At 36.3% G+C, this 21,517-nt stretch overlaps 2 long non-coding RNA genes across 3 annotated transcripts in view; one reads left to right on the top strand and one right to left on the bottom strand.

Annotated features, from left to right (window-relative positions):
- LOC128931626 (uncharacterized) overlaps positions 1 to 21,517 on the bottom strand; it is a 173,068-nt gene that overhangs the window by 142,827 nt on the left and 8,724 nt on the right. Inside the window, exons 1-2 of one of the 2 annotated variants that reach the window (XR_008480252.2) lie at positions 12,595 to 12,923; positions 12,305 to 12,428 (exon numbers count right to left, since the gene is read on the bottom strand). This is a non-coding gene — a long non-coding RNA (uncharacterized LOC128931626). Of the gene's footprint in view, positions 1 to 12,304; positions 12,429 to 12,594; positions 12,924 to 21,517 lie in introns of those variants that run through there. The other variant, XR_008480251.2, reaches the window with a different exon arrangement.
- Positions 14,011 to 16,592, top strand: LOC118152315 (uncharacterized). The gene is made up of 4 exons (XR_004740967.3): positions 14,011 to 14,059; positions 15,683 to 15,771; positions 15,927 to 16,047; positions 16,309 to 16,592. It is a non-coding gene; the product is annotated as an uncharacterized LOC118152315 (long non-coding RNA).

Raw genomic sequence — 21,517 nt, forward strand, 5'->3', positions numbered from 1 at the left:
TAGGAAATCTTTCTGCTTTGATTTTATATCAAAACCCTACCTACACAATTTCTCAATTTGAAAATTCTTTAAATGCTCAAATGAGCAAATTTCTATATCTTTGTAAAATGATTATTGTTTTTCAAAGGTAGAATTAGTATCTAATCAATCTAACTCTATAAACACAAAAATTTTATGAGCTGTAAGGCAATTTAGAAGTAGCCATATTAATGGGCATGGTGGTGCACACCTGTAATCCCAATTCCTTGGGAGGCTGAGGCATGAGAATCACTTGAACCAAGAGGGAGAGGTTGCAGCAAACTGAAATTACAACACTGCGCACTCCAGCCTAGGTGACAGAAGAACATTATCTCAAAGAAAAAAAAAGAGATAGCCGTGATTTTTCTATTCAGCTAGCTGCTTATTAATAGAAATCCATGTTTTCATATTCAAGAAAACTATTTTTGAAGTTTCTAACACTGAAACAGAAATAAATATTATTCTATTTAATATTGAAAAGGAATGATACAGGTTCTGTTAGCATATAAGCATAATCTTCCTTAAGTTAATTTTCCAACTATACTGATGGCAACTGAATGAGGAGCTCACTATAAAATGAGAGTGAAGGAATGTTGACAGGATCATCTCCATTTTCACTAATATTTTGTTTATTTACTTATTAATGTGTTTTTTCATAGAGTAAATGATTTTTGTGATTAATGTTGTCAGCAATATACTAACTCTGCCATGTGAATGGGAAAAGCACGTTAGCCCATCTTTTAATGTGGTTTATAATAACAACTGCTTCATAGAGACATTGAGAGAATTAGATGAGGAAATATATACATCGCTGAGTGGAATCTGAATATGTTCTTACATAATATTATTGTCAATATTTTTATTACTACAGAAATAGGAGTGTTAAGGAAGTTAACTGCTCAAGTTTTCATTTTTAAAAAAAGAAGACTATATCAAATATATTAAGTTCACATGAGAATAGCCACTTTCAAAATTCACTCATTGACAAATTAATTCCTTTAGCTACTCCATGCCCAGCTTAGGAGAAAAACTCTTCAATTCCCCTGCTTCAATTTTGCCCACTATGGGAGTTACATTCACTTGGTTGAATGCAGTCCTTCACAGAGTGAACACTTAGGAAATTTTTCTTTTTCATGATGAAACCATTTAAACATATAAAAGAGTACAGAAGATAATGTGAAAGACATCTGTAGGTATAAAGTTGTTAAAATATTAAGACTGAACCCATGTTAATATTTGGCTTTCTTTGCTTCAATTCTCTCACTTTGTTTTTTTTTTTTAATGAAATGTCACAAGTACATCCATATCCTCAACCTACCATCATTCTTCCCAGACCTAACCACTATCCTAAAGCTGGTGTGCATTATTTTCACGGACAGTTTTGTACTTTTATTATGTCCATACCATCCATAAATAAAACTATTTTTAACATTTAAGTAAATGTATTGTACTTCAAATATCCTTTGCAACTTTTTAAAAAACTCAGCATTGCATTTTTTGTATTGTATTCATGTAGATCTGGATCATTCATTATAAATGTCTGATTTTATAAATGACAAATTGCATAGTATTTGTCTGAATAAACCATGGTTTATATATTTATTCATTGTTAAATGGATTGTTTCCCTTGTTACAAACTTGCTCAAAGAATTTCTCTATGGAAAAGTACCTTGGTTTTTCTAGGGTAGAGAAAGAGTGAAATGGTAAGGTATATACATCTTTTTATTTGCAAGGTACTTTAAATTGCTCTCAAAAGTGATGAAATCAATTCACATGCCAACGGACGTGTATATGGTTTCATCTTCTCCCATATCCTCACTAACACTTGGTGTCATTATATACATTGAATTGTTCCAACTTGTTATTAATATATATTTTCATATATTCTTGAATTATCTGCCAATTCATTTATTTTCAGGAATCTCATAATATCATTTTCTGAAAAAAGTCATTGTAAATATTAGAAAAAAGACTAAGCAAACACATATCTAAGAATTCATGAAGGATGTTTTCTTTCTTTTTCTCTTTCTTTTTTCTTTCGTTCTTTCTTTTCTTTTCTTTTTTTGACAATCTTGCTTGATTGTCATGCTGGAGTACAGTGGCACAATCTAGGCTCACTGCAACCTCCGCCTCCTGGTTTAAGTGATTCCCTTGCTTCAGCCTCCCCAGTAGGTGAGACTACAGGCATGCGCTACCACGTCTGGCTAGTTGTTTTTTTTTTTTTTTTTTGTAGAGACGGGTTCCATCATGTTGGCCAGGATGGTCTTGATCTCCTGACCTTGTGATCTGCCCACCTTGGCCTCGCAAAGGGCTGGGATTATAGGTGTGAGCCACCGAGCCCAGCCAGGATGTTTTCTCAAATAAAAAGACAATATCAAAGAACAAAGAGAATGAATCCACATGTGAAAGCATAAATGTGAATTAAAAATCATGTTCTTATGAAATAATGGAAGGCAAACCAAATTAAAGAAATCTTCAAGTTCAACTCCTGCTCTAAAGTTTTGGGTTAACGGGATTGTACTCATTCTTTAATAAATCAGAAATGCTGTAATTCTCTCTGTATTTTTAAGAAGTAAAAGAGAAATGTATAAAGACTTTTTATAAATTAATAAATATTGCCTGTTGAGATCTCATTTTCATATTCTACTTATCTAGCAAAACAAGACCGGTTCAATAATTTATACATGGTTTGAGGATAAATTAATGAGCTCTGTGCACAAAGTTGCTTTTATGTAAAGCGAAATGAACCCAACTCTTTCATATTACAAATGTGCTTGTTAATGAGTCTTAACAAAAATTAAACTATAGTGTTCCTATGAATGTAAATGCCAATATTATTTCACACAAGGGAATATTAAACACAATAATAAGCTATTTCACATTCTTGCCTACCAATATTGTACTCATCTTCAGATATAATAATGAGGAATAGCATAGCTAATAAATTAAACATTACTTTTAAGATTTAAAGTTTGTGTTTTGTTTTCTTCTGTTATTGTTGCTATTCTATTTTTGGTTATGCCTGTTATACCTTTTACCATTGAAAACTGACAACATTCAGATGTATAAACTATATTTTTGTCTGTGCTAATCATTAGTATGTATTCTAGGTAACTTTACAACAAAATTCATGGAAACTTCTAGAATTTATGTCCATATAGACACATTGAAAAATAAAACTGATGTTTGTTACTGACATATATCCCTTTTATTCCACTTTAAAAAAGGTTCATTTTTGTGTATATCATAATGGTCTTTATATGTATCATTTATACATATGTGGATCCATATTTTAAAAACAAAACAAAATGCTGTTGCCTCCACATGCTGTTGTTATAACTTGCTTTCTTCACTCAGCAGCAAAGTGTACTGATACATATTCTAAGGAAGCCATGAAGCTGCTTTGATCTTTATCTTAATAAGACTCTATAGTTATTAAAATAATTTTCTAGAGATCTATTACTTTCATATTGGATAGAAGTACATTGCATGTCCTTTAATTTTTATAGCTTGTTTCAAAGGGAAGGTAGAGGAAAGCCTGCTTTACTTTAAGGGCCTTTTTAACTGACAACACTTGATCACTTGGTATTTAATATTCAATGATTCAACTAAAGTTATATTTCTAAGTACAATAATCTATGAAGAAATGAGTTTTTAATAAAGCAATGAAGTGACATTAGGTATTCATTTTAAAAACAATATTCTAATTACATGTCCTCTGATGAAAAAAATTCACACACAGAAATTGTTACAAGTTTGTCTAAAGTGAAATTGTATAACTAGTAAAAGAAAATAGAATCAACATCACAGATCATGTTTCTACGTGCATGCAGCTCACATAAGAATTAAACAGGATATAGCAGAAGACAGGAAATAACAAAAATCAGAGCTAAACTGAAGGAAATCAAGACACATACACAAAAAAATTCAAAAGATCAACGAATCCAGAAGTTGGTTTTTTAGTAAGATAGGCTGCTAGCTTGATAAAGAAGAAAAGAGAGAATATCCAAATAAATACAATCAGAAACAACAAAAGGGATGTTACCACTGAGACCACAGGAATAAAAATAACTATCAGAGGCTACTACAAAAACCGCTATGAGCACAAACTAGAAAACCTAGAAGAGATGGATAAATTGCTGGACACATACATCCTCCCAAGACTGAACCAGAAAGCAATTGATTCTCCAAAAAGGTCAATAACCCTCTGGAAGTTGAATTAATAACGGATAGTCTACCAACCAAAGAAAGGTACAGGACCAGATGAATTCACAGCTGAATTCTACCAGATGAAGAGTTGGTACCATACCTACTGAAACTATTCCAAAAAAATTGAGAGGAAGGCATTCCTTCCTAACTCATTCTATGAAGTCAGCATCATCCTGATACTAAAACTTGGCAAAGACAAAAGAATAAAAGAAGATTTCAGGCCAATGTCCTTGATGAACATTTATGCAAAAATCATAAACAGAATGCTTGCAAACAAAATCCAGCAGCACATCAAAAAGCTAACCCACCACAACTGAGTAAGCTTTATCCCTGGGGGCAGGAAACTGGTTCAAAATAAGCAAATCAATAAATATGACTCATCATATAAACAGAACTAAAGACAAAAATGACATGATTATTTCAAGAGATGCAGAAAGGCTTTCAATAATATTCAACATCTCTTCATGTTCAAAACCTTCAATAAACTAGCTATTGACACAACATACTTCAAAATAATAAGAGACATATATGACAAACCCACAGGCAACAACACACTGAATGCGAAAAAGCTGGAAGCATTGCCCTAGAAAACTGACACAAGACAAGGATGCCCTCTCTCACCACTCCTATTCAACAGAGTAATTGGAAGTCCTGGCCAGAGCAATAAGCCAAAAGAAAGAAATAGAGGGCATCCAAATAGGGAGAGCAGAAGTCAAACTATTCCTGTTTGCAGAAGCCATGATTCTGTATCTAGGGGATAAGAACTAAAGGATAAGAAAATGATTTTTGAAATGGATAAAAACATCCCTGAATTCCACGGGTACATTCTAGTGGGAAAGGGCATCTCCTATAATAAGTATGCCAATGCAGATCTTTAAGGAAGTTATATAGACCAAGAACCACTAAGAATTGGCTAACTTAATCTCTTTACAGAGCAAAAAGTCCCTATTGTTCATTCCACCTTGAGTGATAGCAAGACTCAATAGGGTCACTTTTTCAAGTTGATCTTTCCAAAATAAACATGAATTGTTTATCACGGTCTGTCTCATAATTTTGCTCATCTATGCCTCACCTCATTTATTCATGTTATAGCTACTTACTTCTATTCATTTCTATGCAAATGAATTAAAAAATATATTAAAGAGTATTAAAAAAAAACATACTCTTCTAATCATAAAACACCAGGATTCTTCTTCATGTTCTTCTGGGCCCCGCCCTCACAGTTCTGAGGTGACTAGGCTCTTCAGTCAACCTTACAAACCACTAAAGCTGGGAATAAATTTGAGGGAAGAGACAAAATTTCTCAGCAAAACCCGGCAAAACTTAATTAAGAGCCACCTCAGATCTTGACCTTAAAAAAATGGCTAGGAAGTCATATCATCTCACTTTCTTCTCATATCTAGGTAGCCTCAAATTTTTGAGATATTTGTATTAAGGTAAACTGCCCTAGAATGAAATTATTCCCCAAAAAGCTAAGGTTATCCAAAAGGTAAAGTGAAAGTAAGTCTTCTGCAAGGACTCTTTTGTGATCTATCTTTAATGATTATTTTTAAAACAAAATACCTTTTCTAACTATAGCTTTATTACTGTTGGGCTGGGGTTCATCATCCTGCACCATTCTATAAAGTAACATAACATTCATTTACCGATTTAATTAACTTGCACAAATAAAAGTTAGTTTGGGTCTCCATATGTCAAATTACCAGAATATCCAACACGTCACTGAGGAGCTTTCTCTCCTAAGTGCTGTAAGAACCTATGAAAGTGACTCAGGTCAAAGAGGCCAGTGATATTTTAGTGCTAGACATTGTCAGTTGCTATATCAACAGCTGTTATCCATTTTCCCACCTCTTTCTTCTAACAGAAACTTGATTTTATTAATTGTCTTCCAAGTAGCTATTAGGTTGGTAAAAAAGTAATTGAGGCTTTTGCAATTAAAAAAAAGAGGCAAAAACAAATCACTTTTGCAAAAATTATAACTGAGGAAATTATGTCAGTGAAAGAGATGAGACCTAACCAACCCCATCCTCCTTCTAACCTCTAAACTCTTTTTGTTCATCCTGGGTGTTGGCTAAACTAGCCATGGGAAGGAATTTAGCTTATAGTTTACACTCTGAAACAAAATGGATAATAGCCCTTTCCTGAAAAATCCCCTTCTTGCCTGGGACCAGTCTGCCTTTGTAGGACTAACAAATTAGCTACAAGATTGGAAATTACAGTTTAGGGGCCATGCAGCCTCTGGCTGCAGGAGTCTGAACCTCCCCAAATTGCTCCTAGGAATAAAATCACTGTTGTAAAACATAAGATCAGTGTTTGAGATATTTTGCAGACCCTGCAGCAGATGACACCACCCAGACTGATAATCTGGCTCAACCAGTTCTGTGATCCCACCCAGTGGTCAGCAAGAAGAACTTACTTGACCCTCTATGATTTTATCTTCAACCTGACCAATTAGCACTCCCCATTTTCTGAGCCCACACCTACCAAATTAATCCTAAAAACTCTAATCCTTGAATGCTTTCATAGACTGATTTGAGTAATAATAAAACTCCAGTCTCCCACACAGCAATTAAAATTACTCTTTCACCATTGCAATTCTTTCTGATTAATCAGCTCTGTTTTAGGCAGCAGGCAAGGTGAACCCATTGGGCAGTTACAAAACCACAATTACTTTTGCACCAATGTAGTATTTCCTTTTAGGAAAACAGGACCCATCTCCATCCCCAGCTTTGACTCCTGATTGGCCAGAGCCAGACATGGTTATTTATCCTCCATGGCAAACATTTAGTTTGGTATGAGCACTGACCAAATTCTGTCTGAGGAGACATAAGAAATAGGCTGAGGGACTTCAAAAATGTTTTACTTCTCTTAAAAAAGACCAGGACAGAAAAATTTCTTTATTTTCCCTCTCTCTTGACATTAGTATGAAGGGATGTGATGTCTGAAGCTGCTACAACCATCAAGCAACTGTGAAGTAGAAAAATGGCAAGACTTTCAATTTCTGACATCTTTGTTGAACCACTGAATTAACCACTTCCAGAATAATCCTATCTTCTAGGATTCTGATTGTATGAGGGAGTCAACTAAGAAATGTATTCTGTTAGAAGTAATAGAAAATCCAACTTGCAGTGGTTTAAACAAATTTTTTTAATATTTCTCTTGCAACACAAAGCCCAATGACAGGTACAGAGTGGGCTTGGTAGATGACTGCCATTGGATAAGGTAGAAGATGCCTATATAAAACTATGTGGCAATATTGAAATAAAATATGAGTTTAGAACAGGAAACTAAATGTGAGAGAATGAGAATTAACGAGACCATAAAGTTTGGTCTACAGCGATGACTTGGGCTATGTTTAAGGTTGTGTTTATTTCCATTTACTACTGAACAGCCAAAAAAGCAATGCAAAAGACCAACCTGAAATCAAAAAACAAGCGAATCAATATAGCTCCCCATGACAGCCCAGTTTTTCACAGATGTGTACCCAAAGTTATCTGTAATTTAATAGAGTGGGAAATTGATCACATTAGAAGAGGCTAGAATTGTGAGTTTCTGACTCCTATACTGTTAATCTAAGAAGAAGCAACTCAGAAATCAAGGATCTATTCTGTTACCTGAAGAAAAAAAAGAATCCTACCTCTCCTCAAAATCTTTCTAGACCTAATTCTGTGACAACTTCATGGCTTATACAGGATTTTAGAGCTGAATTGACAAAAGACAAGACTAGATTTGAAGAAATAGATAGAAAACAAGAAAGCAGATAGACACCAGGTTCTTGGAACTATATTCCCGAGTTGAGGAGACTAAAAAGCCAAGTCAGAGTGGACTGCTAGATTTTCCCATGCCCTATTATAGGATAATCTTTGATGGTGATAAAGAAAAACTTCAGCTGAATTAAATCTAAAAGTGTTTAATTGAATAATGAATGATTTGTGAATTGAGCAGCCCCCCGAACCACAGCAGATTCACAGAAACTCCAGGGGTGTCTGGTGGTCAGAATAAATTTATAAACAAAAAAGGTAAAGTGATATACAGGAATCAGAAGTGAGGTACAGAAACAGTGAGATTGGTTACAGCTTGACGTTTGCCTTATTTGAACACAGTTTGAACACTCAGTATCTATGAGTAGATGAGGTACAGCCACTGGGATTGGCCAATACTTAGCTATTGCTACAGGTGTATACTATTAAGTTAGGTTTTCAGTTTTGTCTGACTGTTAAGCTACGTTACAGTTCATTCACAAGGACTCAAATATAGAAGTACAGAGTCCTTCTCAACCCATATTTAGTTTGCTTTAACAATTCCCCCTTTTGATCATTTTCTCAGTTTTGAGAGATTGACCAAAACCTTAGTCATTGATGTTACTATCACTATCATAAATGTACTTATATGGTTTTGAAACCCACCGAGAAACAGTAGAACGATGGGTTTTGCAAGGAGGGAATAAGGACCTAATAAAGAGTATGTCCTTATGCTGGAACATCCTGTTTACAGGAGAAAAACACAACCCAGGATGTTCTAGGATTCATGTGTTTTCTTAAAGCCTTGGTTTTATTATGTCACATTTTAGCATGAGTAACTCCATTTCCATTTGGTTTGGTTTGTTGTGACCTAGTGCATGAACTCAGTCCAAAATAATGGCCTCCCATGATTTTGTTTGAAAAAAATTTCCCTGTTTTGGCCAGGTTCTCACTTCAGTGAAAGTGTAACCAATACTTAGGACCTTAGCGCCATTCTCAGTTACCACCATTTTGGGTTTCTGGTCTCAGCACGTCATTCACAGGTTATAGCATCCTCATGGTAGCACATTTCTTTTAGCTTTTGTCATTCCAGTTGAAGAGAGACCCTTTGATGTTCTAGAGATGGCTGCATGCAAACATTTAAAACCTTTGAGAGAATACTGTGCACCAGGGAGACTATTATTATGACTATTGGGAGGATAATAGTTTGGAGTATACTCCTTACCCAAGCTCCCCATCCACCAAACTGTGTAAAATTAAATACATTAAAGCATGAGCTGGATGAAGAGTCTACTTGCTTAAGTGGTCTTTTCACTAATCCACTACAACTGATTTTAATTATCTACATTTGATGTATTTCTCCATAGGCCACAAGTGTCAGCAGCCACACAGACACTTTTCTGCTTAGCCAATTCTATTATTTAGCATAACTTCCACAAGAGAATTTAAAGTTTGTGTGTAGCAATAGCCTTCAAAGTTGAAATGGCTTTAGAGCCTATTACGAGGGTGACAATTATAATTATTGCCTCTTTTATTCTAAACCATGGGAAAAGGACCTAACAAATGATGTCCTTTTAGAAGAGTAAAGGCCTTCTGGCTATGTTCTCTTCAATCCATGATGCGGGTAAAGAGGAGTTTTGACTGATCATGAGGCAACATATATACCACCAAAGTTTTTCACCTACATTGCACCTTCCTCTTTTATCTATTAAAGTGTAAGTTTATTCATGTATAAGGCTGGCTGCAAAATCCTTTACAAATAAAAGTATACCCTATAAGGGCAAATAATAGGCCCCTTTTCATTTCTACTTTCCATAGAAGCATAAACAAGGAAAAAAATATTCAAAGATAAGAGTCTTGTGATAGTAGAAGCCTTGATCTGTGATCTTGGGAAACGCTGTTCGCATCAAGGATGCCATCTTCTTCTGCGAAGAAACTTCACGACTTATACAGACCATATATGACATATTTAGACTTCCTGACTTGTTCAAAACATTCCTCTTTTTAAAGGCCAGTCATTTTACTTTAGGACAAGAATTTAGCATACAACATCGTTTTTATATAAAATCTCTTTTCTATATAACCTTCTTTGCATAGCTAGGGGTCATCCCTAATTCCATATATCCTCAGGCCTTTTCGGAATTTCATGTCTCCAAAATAATTGAACTATTTTCAAGTCAAAATAGTTTATGATCTTAAAGCATTTAGCAAACCTAATATCTGACATGCATAATTTAGACAAAATGTCTTTATTAACAATCTTTAAAGCTGTGTTTATTTCCCAAAGATAAAATTACATGAACTAAAAGGCACTGCAGTTTTTATTTTGCTTTCAAAATATTTAAGTGCTTATTTTTGTATAAGCCAATTAATTAGAGCTCTTTTATATAAACATTACACACAACACATATATAAAGCCACAGACAGACAGACAGAAGGAGATTACTACAGTAGTTGTTAAGATTTTTCATTTGCCAGATTTTGTGTTTCTTAATTGGCTATTGGCTTTAGGGCAGAGCCCTTGGAAGAACCTGGCCAGGAAAGGGGCTTCTGATGCCTCCTGTTTTTCCCAAGGAGTCCAGGCTGTTAGAGCCTGAATATCTGCCTTTCATTAAGCTGACTTTTCACCATAGCACTCTTAAAGTCCTTTCAAAATTTTTTTTATTGCTGATTTTAGTCAGCCCAAACAGCTGATATTTCTGGCTTTTGAACTTTTTACCAAAGGTAACATCCCAGTGCTCAGAGAAAGGAAAATTTAAGACAGTACATGGAGGAGAAGAGACTAGACAAGGTCATGCAGATATTAAAGCAAAAAGGACTTGCTTCCTAAGCAGGGAATCGAACCTGAACTACCATTATGAAATGCCAAAACCTTAGCTACTAAGCTACAGCACAGAGCTGTCTGCACTTCCCTCCGCAGAAGGAATCTAGGGTAGTTAATTTGAGCTTGAAAACTCTTAATTACTCAAGATAATTTTTAGAGCTAACTATGACATAAACCCTAAAATTCCTCTTCCCTGGAATGTGGAGACCAAGCAAAAATACTGCCACATGGTTACAAGGTGAAGCTCCCAAGGACATAAAGCAAGATGGAGATAAAGCGATTTTTACCATTCATTCAACCATTTGCACACAGAGAGAGAGAAGCCTGAAATCTCACTGGTAAGAAATTCTTACCCTTTCGCTGGCATGCCAGGCTTCTGGATTCCCTTTCCCTGAGCAGCCCTAGTGACTCAGCTTCCCACACCATCATGCTGGGGGCCAAGCCACATCATAAAGGAAAATTATCTTTCTTTGTTCTGGCCAGAGTAAAATACATGTGACAAACCAAAGACATTAGCCACTCTGCTTAGCACCCAGTATCAAACTGGCAAGGCTCAAACTTGCCCCTGGTTGGGCCCCATCATCGTTAGTCCAACCTCTGACCAGGAGTTCCAGTATGTGATTTCTGGGAAGATGGTTGCCCTAGTAATAAAAAAAAAAAAAAGGTAAGGAAAGGAAAGGAGAGAGAGACAAGCATTGCCTGTAGCAGGGTTGGAAAGGCAAAATGACTAGGGAGGCCAGAGAAAGACCCACCCATTGCAGCAACACTGAAAATTTCAGGCGGCTGTTTCTCAGCAGAAAAGGGATCTTATCTAGCAGTCTCATCAGCTTTCAATTTTCCCCTTTTAGGGGGGAAAACTTCCCATGTCCCACAAGCCCGTACATGTCTAATCCTGTAACCCACAGCCATCAGCAAAGAGTCCAAGGCAGATTAATACAAAGAGAATAGCAGTTGACATCCTGTAGTGCCAAAGCCGTCTCAGCCAAAGGGCACTGTACCGAGGAGAGCCCTCATTGTTAAATGTACTTCAATGCATTGTTGTTCATTCAGAACGTTCCAGTGTAAGTTATCTTTGGTAAGATTTTGCCATTTCTGTAAGACATCGCTGCTTCCCAGGCCTAAAGTATAAACCAGAAGGAACTCAGATTTCCAGAAATTAAGGATCCCATTTTTATCTAGAATATTGGCTTTACTCTCAGGTTCTCTTGATTAACTTAGCCAATGATTCTTCCTACCCAAGTGCACAAGAAAAATTCAACAAAGTGGTAGAACACAAAAATCCCTGTGAATTTTCCAAAGCCAAATTTTCTAATGCCAGCAATACTACAGCTTACTACCAGTTCATTTCTGACCCAGTCAGATGTACGAGGCCTCTAATTGGATCCAAGCCAGTTAATTCCCAGATCAAATCCATTCCTGGACTCAGTCCAGTTTCTGTCAGGACTCTCGCAAAGAAGCTCGGAGAGCTCAAAACACAAATCCGTGGAGCTCCGAAATCTGAGAGGGAACTTACCCACAATCCCCAGTGGCTCTGAGAGATCCATGAACACAAGTGGGTCCTGGAGGTACCTAGCATGTTCACTCAGCATTCCTGAAGGTTGCTAGAAGCTCCACTTCCATCCTGCTTTTGACACCATCTGATAAAAGAAAAACTTCAGCTGAATTAAATTTAAAGGCATTTAATTGAGCAATGAATGATTTGTGAATCAGGCAGCCCCTAGAATCACAGGAGATTTACAGAGACTCCAGGGGTGCCTCATTGTTAGAACAAATTTATACACAAATAAAGGTAAAGTGACTTACAGGAATAGGAAGTGAGGTACAGAAACAGTGAGATTGATTACAGCTAGACATTTGCCCTATTTGAATGCAGTTTGAACATTCAGTATCTATGAGTGGTTGAAGCACAGCTGCTGGGATTGGCCAACCCTCAGCCATTGTTACAGGTGCATACTATTAAGTTAGGCTTTCAATTTTATCTGACTGTTAAGCTATGTTACAGTTCATTCACAAGGACTCAAATATAGAAGTACGGCGTCCTTCTCAGCCCATATTTAGTTTGCTTTAATAATAAGCATAAAGTCTTCAACATTGGGAAGAAAAACAATGGCATATGATAGAGATTTAAATTCAGGAATCATAGTCACACCATACTTTTTTTACATTAAAATTAAAAGAAGCAATATTTAAGAAAATAAGTCAAGGTCCTCATGGCATTCATGAGCCAAATGCACCAGTAAACTGATTTGTGAATAAAAGGAGCCTCTAAACAGCAACTACTGACAAAAAAATCCACAAATACCATAGGAGGTGGGTTATAGAGAGTTTTTAAATGGTTAGATGTGCATAGAATAGTGTTTAAAAGCAAAAGAATACATTGATAGCTTCAAGCAGCAACTGATAGTAAATAGAAAATAAGGCCAGGTGTGGTGGCACACGCCTAGAATCCCAGTACTTTGGGAGGTCTAGGCGAGCAGATCATGATGTCAGGGGTTCAAGACCAACGTAGCCAACATGGTGAACCCTCGTCTTTACTAAAAAATACAAAAATTAGCCAGGCATGGTGGCATGCACCTGTAATCCCAGCTAGTCAGGAGGTTCAGGCAGGAGAATCCCTGGAACCCAGGAGGCGGAGGTTGCAGTGAGCCAAGACTGTGCCACTGCACTCCAGTCTGAGTGATAGAGTGAGACTCTGTCTCAAAAAAGAAGAGAGAGAAAATTTTTAAAAATGATATTAAATATTGTCTGGAGGCATTTAGTGAAAATATTGATTCTCAAAATGTGGTTCCTGTGGATCAGCAGCATTAGCATCACCTAGCAACTTAGAATGCAAATTCTCAGATTCCATCCCAAAACTACTGAATCCAAGTCTCTGGGTAGAAGCCAGAAATCCGTGTTCTAACAAGCCCTCCTGGTGATTCTGCAGGATACTTAGTTTGAGAATCACTGGTGTGGAATCAGGAGACCTGACCACAAGGCAATGTGGTAAGGTGACCAAGAACTTTGTGGTCAGACAGCCCTGAGTTTGTATCTCACATCCAGTTCTAGCTGTGTGAAGTTGGACAAGTACTTTCACCTTCTAAGGCTCTTTATTAATGTACCTGCCTTAGAGGTTTTTTGCAGGGATAAACCAAGAACATCCATGAAACCATATTAGCTATTGTTTCATCATCAGCATCATCATAGAACTCCCTGAAGGCATGACTATACTATTTCCCTGAGTATGAGTAGTCAATGTTCAATATAGTCTATAAAAGATAACAAGAAGGTGGGTACCCTTTTATGGTAAGATTTGTATACAAATGGATAAATTAATAATAATAATAATAACTCTTCTATATGACTATTATATATTTGACATTGTTTTAAATGTTTTACATATATTAACTCATTTAATCCTCACCATAATCCTATAAGATAAGGTCTATTATTATCTCCACTTTACAGATGAGGAAATTGAGGCATGAGGGGCTAAGTGCCTGAAGTTACAAAGGTAGAAAATGATTAAATACAATTTGCCTCAAAGTTTGTGTGCTTAACCCCTGTGCTACATCATTTCTCAAAGTTAAAAACAAGTTTTGACATGTAAGGCATAGATTTCAATTGTCTAGAAAAATACACTTACACAGAATATCTCATTCTCCAAGAAAACTGAAAAAAATAAAATATTCTTATTTCTATTACCTGCCCTCTAAGCATCTTTTCCATATGCATTAAATGCATCCAGCTGATTCCAAAGAAAAGGTGATAGCCTGAAAAGCAGGACAACTATTCCCTCTAAAATAGAGAAAGAAATAGAGCCAGGAACAGCCAGTGAGAAATCCACAGGATGGGAAAATTCACTGAGTTGCCCAGCTTCTCATTTTCTCAGTGCAAAGACATTCTAGGATAACAGAACAAACTATTACCCTCTGGCAACAGCAGTATCTGTGCTGTGTCTGAGTCAGACGCTAAGACAGTTGAATGTATTTTGAGGAAATAAGAACAGAGCTCAAGTAGGGCAGACTACCCTGATTTGAGTGGCACTCTATGTGCCTGAGCAAACTGCCTGGATACCTATGGCTGGATGAGAGGAAGCAGTTTCCCTAACCTTGCTGGACAGATTTTACCACCATTTGTCAGGGCTTCTAAAACTTCTCAGTGTTTGAAACAAGAGAGTTTAGACTCCAAGACTGCAACAAAAGGAGGCAATTTTTTAGATGGAAGGCTGCAAGACAGATCAATTTTGCCCTTAACTCATTCAATCTCCGGTTTTTGAATACCTGCCAAGTTCTTTAGGCTTCTTCAAGGTGATCAATCCAAATAATTCACTTACTATTTCAACCCTCTCAATTGCTGGTATTTTTAAGACGTGCAGTGTTGTGAAAAGAAAAAAAGAAAACTCTCTCTTTACTTCCCAATGCTGGAAAACAATCTAAAATGAAATTGAGAGAATGTGAAATTAGCTTTTCCTCTTATTATTTAAGATGAAATATTCCTTGGAGCGGGTTTTTGGCAGAATGGAAAATTCAACCTGTGCTTACTCCTCTTGTTAGCTCTTACTGAAAATGCCATCTCATTTCTCACACACACTCCCTGAACATCTTAGCTAATATGTCTGGAAAAAGACATTCAAAAGGAAATATAATTTTTCCACTATCTAATCTGTAAAGAAAAACTAGAAGCAATAAGATTTCTTGTAGGTCAGAGTAAAATGTTTCTTTTCACAATCACTGTACATTTCTTTTTCTCGAGAAAATTTTCTCCAGTTTTTATATCGAACTTGTGTGCAAAGTATCACTAAAAGTTAATGTACCTTGAGCTTTTCCTGGATGTGTAACAATATGAAAGAATTAATATTAGTTGTTAAGTGTGATGATACTGGTTTTATTCTTTATCTGATCTCATGCAGGAACTAAGCTTCCCACATAATAGAAAAAGAGGAGTATATAAGATCTACAGAACAAATTGCTTCAATGTCTTTTGTAACAAAGGTAAAAGGTAAACTATACCTTTGTAGTTTGCAAACCTTTTGTGAATGTCATGAATTTAAAGGGAAGATCTTATTTCCATCCATAGAATTTATTTTGGTAACCCCCAAAACTCAGTGAAGTACATTTTCTTTTTGAGACAGAGTCTTGCTTTTTGTGTTCTAGGTTGAAAAGATGAGGGAGCAATGGGAGCTGTGGCTTCCTCCCTCTGCCATCAACACTCTGCCAGTATGGACAGTTGCCAGTGAGGACAGGGTTGCAGGCCTAGGCCAGCAAAGCTGTAAGGGTAGGTACCTGCAGCAGAGCTGAGAATAACCAAGTAGACAAGTGAGACTCCTTTGGGGAAAAGAATAACAAAAAAGTAAAAGAAACAATAAAATTTTAATTCCAAATATACAGGGTGAAATGACAATATAAGATTGATTAACAATGTAAAACTAATCTTCCTATCAGATAGCACTAATTACCAAAAGATAAGTAGTAACCTTACAGAGGACTTACCTGGCAGTCTCATCTTAACCCAAGTGATCAATGCTAACATCAACAGGAACAGAATATTCACATCATGTGCCTCTTGGTAGGATGCACTGGGAGCTACACAACATGACTTCCTGCCAAAGCCACAAGGAGACATCAGACAACCCCATACTGAGGGGTAGTCTACAAAACAAACGGCCTGTACTATTCAAAAAGATCCATATCATGAAATCCAAAGGAAAACCGTTCCAAGTTAAAGTGACTAAAAGAACATGACAACTAAATGCCACACGTGATACAGAGAATATTATTGAGACAAAAGATAGAATCTGAAGAAGGTCTGTAAATGAGATAGTAGCATTGATTTAATATTAAATTCCTTACTTTAATCAGTGTGTTGTGGTTATGTAACAGACTGTGCTTGTGTTTTACACTTTGATATATTTATATATATCAGGATTCATGTCAGCAACTTTCTCCCAAACAGTTCCAAAAAAACAATATAGAGAAAGAAAGGGAGAAGAATAAAGCAAATATTGTAGAGTAAAAATGTTCTTTGTTAGATTCTAGCAACTTTTCTGTAATCTGAAATTATGTCAACATTTTTAAAATGGAAATGCAGAACTTTAGGGTAAATATGATGTCAGCATAGTTCAAGGGAAAAGGGGGGAAAAGTTCACTCTCAGAGAGTCTCCTTGAGGGCATGTGCCAATCTCTAGACTTGCTTCCCTGTCCTTCTGTTCATTCATCTTTTCCCCTCCAAATGCTCCCACAGCTTCTCACTGACAACTCCTTTTCCACTCAAGGAAACCTTTACCATCTCGAGACCAGTGCAATATACTGAACTCAATGATCTAGTGCTCAAAGACTGGGTAATTCCATCTAAAATGAAATAAACAGAGGGAGGGAACTAGAGTGGATGAGGGTGGCATATTCAGAACCTGCCTGAGATGAAGTCCTTCCATTAGTGTGACATGCTTCCTCATTCTTCCTGCTCAATTAGAAAATAATTATTGGATCAAACTGGCGTGTCTCTCTCTTTTCTTGACACACATATACAAAAGAACAAGAAGTGAATTTTCAGAAACTATACCAAGTAAGTTCATACTGAAGAGAAGACTGTTCTGCATAAATTGAATGATCTTCACACATTCCCTTTTCCAGCAAGGAGACAGCACTTTTCTTTATTAATATCCATTCCCACCGCTACTGTCATATTCATCCTCTAGTTTCCAAACACAGTGAGAGGCTTTCTGGTGGGTAAGACAAATATATCTCTTCAAGTAACAGAGCTGTCTGTCCTTGCTTAGCAAATTCTGGCTACCAAAAGACCCAGGGAAGCTCTGAAATTACAAATTTTCTACACCTTAATTTAGATAAGTATTTTAGGTTGGGTGTTCCCACAGGAATGCAGCAGGAGAGAACATCATCCTCTATGCATAATAATTGCCAGGGATGTTGGGGGTGGGCAGATATGGAGTGAGGATTTGGGGCTACCAAGCTCTACCTTTCCTCTGGGGTCTTTGTTCAGTGTGACCTCCTCTTCCTGGAATCCATCCCCAGCCTTAGTGTCTACTGTCTATTCTCCCTTCCTAATACCTTTCCATTTTGCACTGTGTTTCCACCCAGTTGCTGTCACTCTCATTCAAGCTGTCTTGGCTCTAAGCTTAGCCCTTAACCTAAAATGTACCAGTTAGAGGAAGCACCAGGAGGAAAACAAAATCCAACTCAATGTCATTAAAAGAACTATACCTGCCAGCCCTAATAAGAAAAAAAATAGGCAAAGAATTTAGAGTGGAGTGACATAGTAACAGATTAGTTGAAATCAACCAAATGGACCAACTGTGGATTTCTGTAGTAGAAAAAGTATTAAGTAATAGATGACTTGAATCTAGAAGACTCAGGCTCATTGACAGCCAAAGATATCAGAACATTTTCAAAGATATCTGTAATGCTAGAGCTCAAAGATCTCAGATGACCTCTCTGGTTAATGTTCAACCTCAGCCAGCTAAAAGCATAACCTCCAATAGTGCTTAGCATGCTAATCCTGAAATTGTTTGGAAAGCATAATTGTTTCCTAGAGAATTAATAGCTGTAAACCTGTAGAAATATATATATACACACACACATACGATTAAGTAAATCAAACTTAATAGTACTCATATTTTCTAGTAAGGTTTAGAAATAATCACTATATTTAGGAGAATTTGACCTGTTAGTAAAATCATTTGTGCAATTCCAAATTAAATTGATGAGAATAATTGACAAAGATTCTATGTCAAAATTAATCGGTATTGGAGACTTTTAAAAAGCCTAAGACATACCTTTTATAATTTAAATTTATCCTATATGATAAGTACTGAGAAGGCTTTTTCGATGACTAAAGAACTTAAATATAAAAAGGAAATGTATCAACTTCGTCAGTATAGTTTAAAATGTTTAAAGGAGTTTAAGTTTATAAATAGAATCAAACATTAATCAAACACCTCTTTAAAAATGATTTTCAAAATTTGTGAGCTAAGTAGAATAAAATAATGATAGTTATTTTACTAGATGACTAAGTAGAATAAAATAATTAAGTTAAATTTCAAAGCTTAAAGAAGAGCTATGTTTGTGACATACAAATTTAATAAATAGAGTATTAAATTTTTAAAACGAAGTTTGCTTTGAATAATCCTTTTGGGACCCCAAAACTACTGTTAAGAACAGAAAACTCCCATTGACAAGATGGCCACAGTAGCATCCTAACTGGGCTCTTCTGTGTTTTCCCTCGTGGTGTAGTTTTTGCATAACTGAGAGATGATGTTCCCAAAATACCATTATGGAACTTGTCTCTTCAAAAATCACTATTTTTTTTTATTTTTCCCTTTTTTGGTATAAACAAAGGAAAAACTAAAAGAGATCTTTTTGTTTTTACTTTATCCATTGCTTTGTTAGTATCTTACACACCTCCAAGATTCCATTTGTTTTTATTCAGGAAGTCACCTTAATAAGTTACTACTTCACAAAATTAATTTCAGCCTCTATTCTCTATTGTACTCAGTTTAACACTATATTGGTTCACATTTAATAAGTTCTTTGCTAGGGGTCAGCAGTTTAAAACCCTGTTTCATGTAAACTCTTTCTAGAATGACACAAACTCTTTTTCTTACATTTAAAGACATAATTTGGACAAAATATAGTTTTATTATTATGTCCATGGAAAGCTCCAGAATTTTCATAATGCAAATTTAAGAATGATTTCTGAGATTTATTGAAAAGTATGGCAGAGAATGCTGGATACCTACCTGCTAATCCATTCTCTCCTTTCATTAAGTGTCAGATACCAAATTTTATCTAGGTACATTATTGGCGGAATAAATAACTAATTTCCCATCCTCCCTATCTGCTACATCATCATGTGATAAGCCAATAAGAGATGAACATAACTTTTATCTGAGACTTAAGGAGTAGATGCTGAAGGAATCTGACTCAGTGTGCTGGGATTCCTTTTTATCCTTATAAGTTTATTCTTGTTTCCATTTTCCAGTGTGGGTGTTATGGCTGGCACACCAACAGGATAGCTAGGACTATGAGGGACCTTGAGGATGGAAGCTATGTGTTAGCACTGCAGAGTAGAAATAGAAGGTTTTAGTTCTCTGAAGGCAGTATAGAGCATATCTCAGACTTTTTTTTTAATATGAGAGACAAACCTCTACCTTGTTTAAATCACTGCTATTTTGGGATTTTCCATTATGTGCAATTGAACCTTATTCTAAATGACACAGAGAGGCACATTGTTTAACATATTACTAATAATGAGCATTTTTATAGCAAGTTTCTTGAAACCAGTAAATAGAATCATCCATCACAATTACATCTAAAATTGATGTCTTTTGTCATACAAATGGTAGATTACACAAACTTGCATTAACAGACTTTACAAAGAAAGGCATGATTGAAGAAAATGCCTCTAGTAACTAAAATCATTTAATTTTATGTCACTCACAGAGTAGGAAAAAATGTTGGATGTACTAAATGAAAATAATAACAGCAGGCTGGGCACAGTGGCTCATGCCTGTAATCCCAGCACTTTGGGAGGCTGAGGAAAGCAAATCTCTTGAGCTCAGGAGTTCGAGACAAGCCTGGGCAACAAGTTGAAACCCCTTCTCTTAGGGGTTTCAAAATTAGCCAGGCACGGGGGTGGGCACCTGTAATCCCAGCTACTCAGGAGGCTGAGACATGAGAATCTCTTGAACCCGAGAGTCAGAGGTTGCAGTGAGCTGAGCTCGCACCACTGCACTCCAGCCTGAACAACAGAATGAGACTCTGTCTAAATAAATAAATAAACAAATAACAGCAGCTAAAATTTGATTGTACATTGCAATAAAATATCTCAGGTACTTCTCACAAAAATCCTATGAAATAGGCGTTATAACTATCCCCATTTGAAAAAGGAAGAATCTGAGGCACAGAGAAGTTGGTAACGTGTCCAAAATGAAGCATCTGGTAGATGGTAGAACCTGGTTCTAGCAGTTTGACTGCAGAGCCTGCATGTTACCCCACTAAGCTAATCTGAGGTCCAATAGGTTCAATAAGGTCTTCAAATGACATTCCCACAATTAAACCTCTCGAAAGTTCCAGAGCTGAGACCCAAACCCCCATTTTCTGATTTCTTTTCATTAAGTCAGGTACTCCCCTCCTCAAATGTTAGAATTTCTGACTTAGTAGGAAATTAACCCAACATCCAAAAAGTTCAAGTATATCAATATCTATACTTATATCTGCAACTAGAGAGGGAAGGTTATCTGTTTTTTCTGCAGACAGACTATTGCCCTTTATTCTCCATAGTCCCAGAAGTATTACTATAAATGCCTTATATTACATTCAAACTTAACTTTTTAAAATCACCATTTCCTCTGTTAATTGAACAGAACTTTATCATCTCCAACCTGGTTTCTCTACCTCTAATCCATGCTTCATATTCTGTTATCACCACAAAAATCTTTTCAAAGCACAAGGTTATCATGTGTCCCAGAGTCTACCTACAATGACTACCTTTTGTTTGGGGAATTCATTCCTATCACCTTTGCTGGTTTGCATGATTCTTTATAATCTGGCTCCCGTGTACCTATTCAAATTTCTTATTATTAGTATTTCCCAACCTACAGGTCTCCCTTTGCCTTCTGCACTGTCATTTTTAGATCAAGAACAAGCCAGAGGAAGCCAAAAGGCGCCAGGACTAGGTAGAGAATTAAACCAATGGGCACAGGAAACTGAGTGGATACACAGGCAACAGA

The sequence above is a fragment of the Callithrix jacchus genome, chromosome 3 (genome assembly GCF_049354715.1).
Source record: "Callithrix jacchus isolate 240 chromosome 3, calJac240_pri, whole genome shotgun sequence".
Taxonomy (NCBI): domain Eukaryota; kingdom Metazoa; phylum Chordata; class Mammalia; order Primates; family Cebidae; genus Callithrix; species Callithrix jacchus.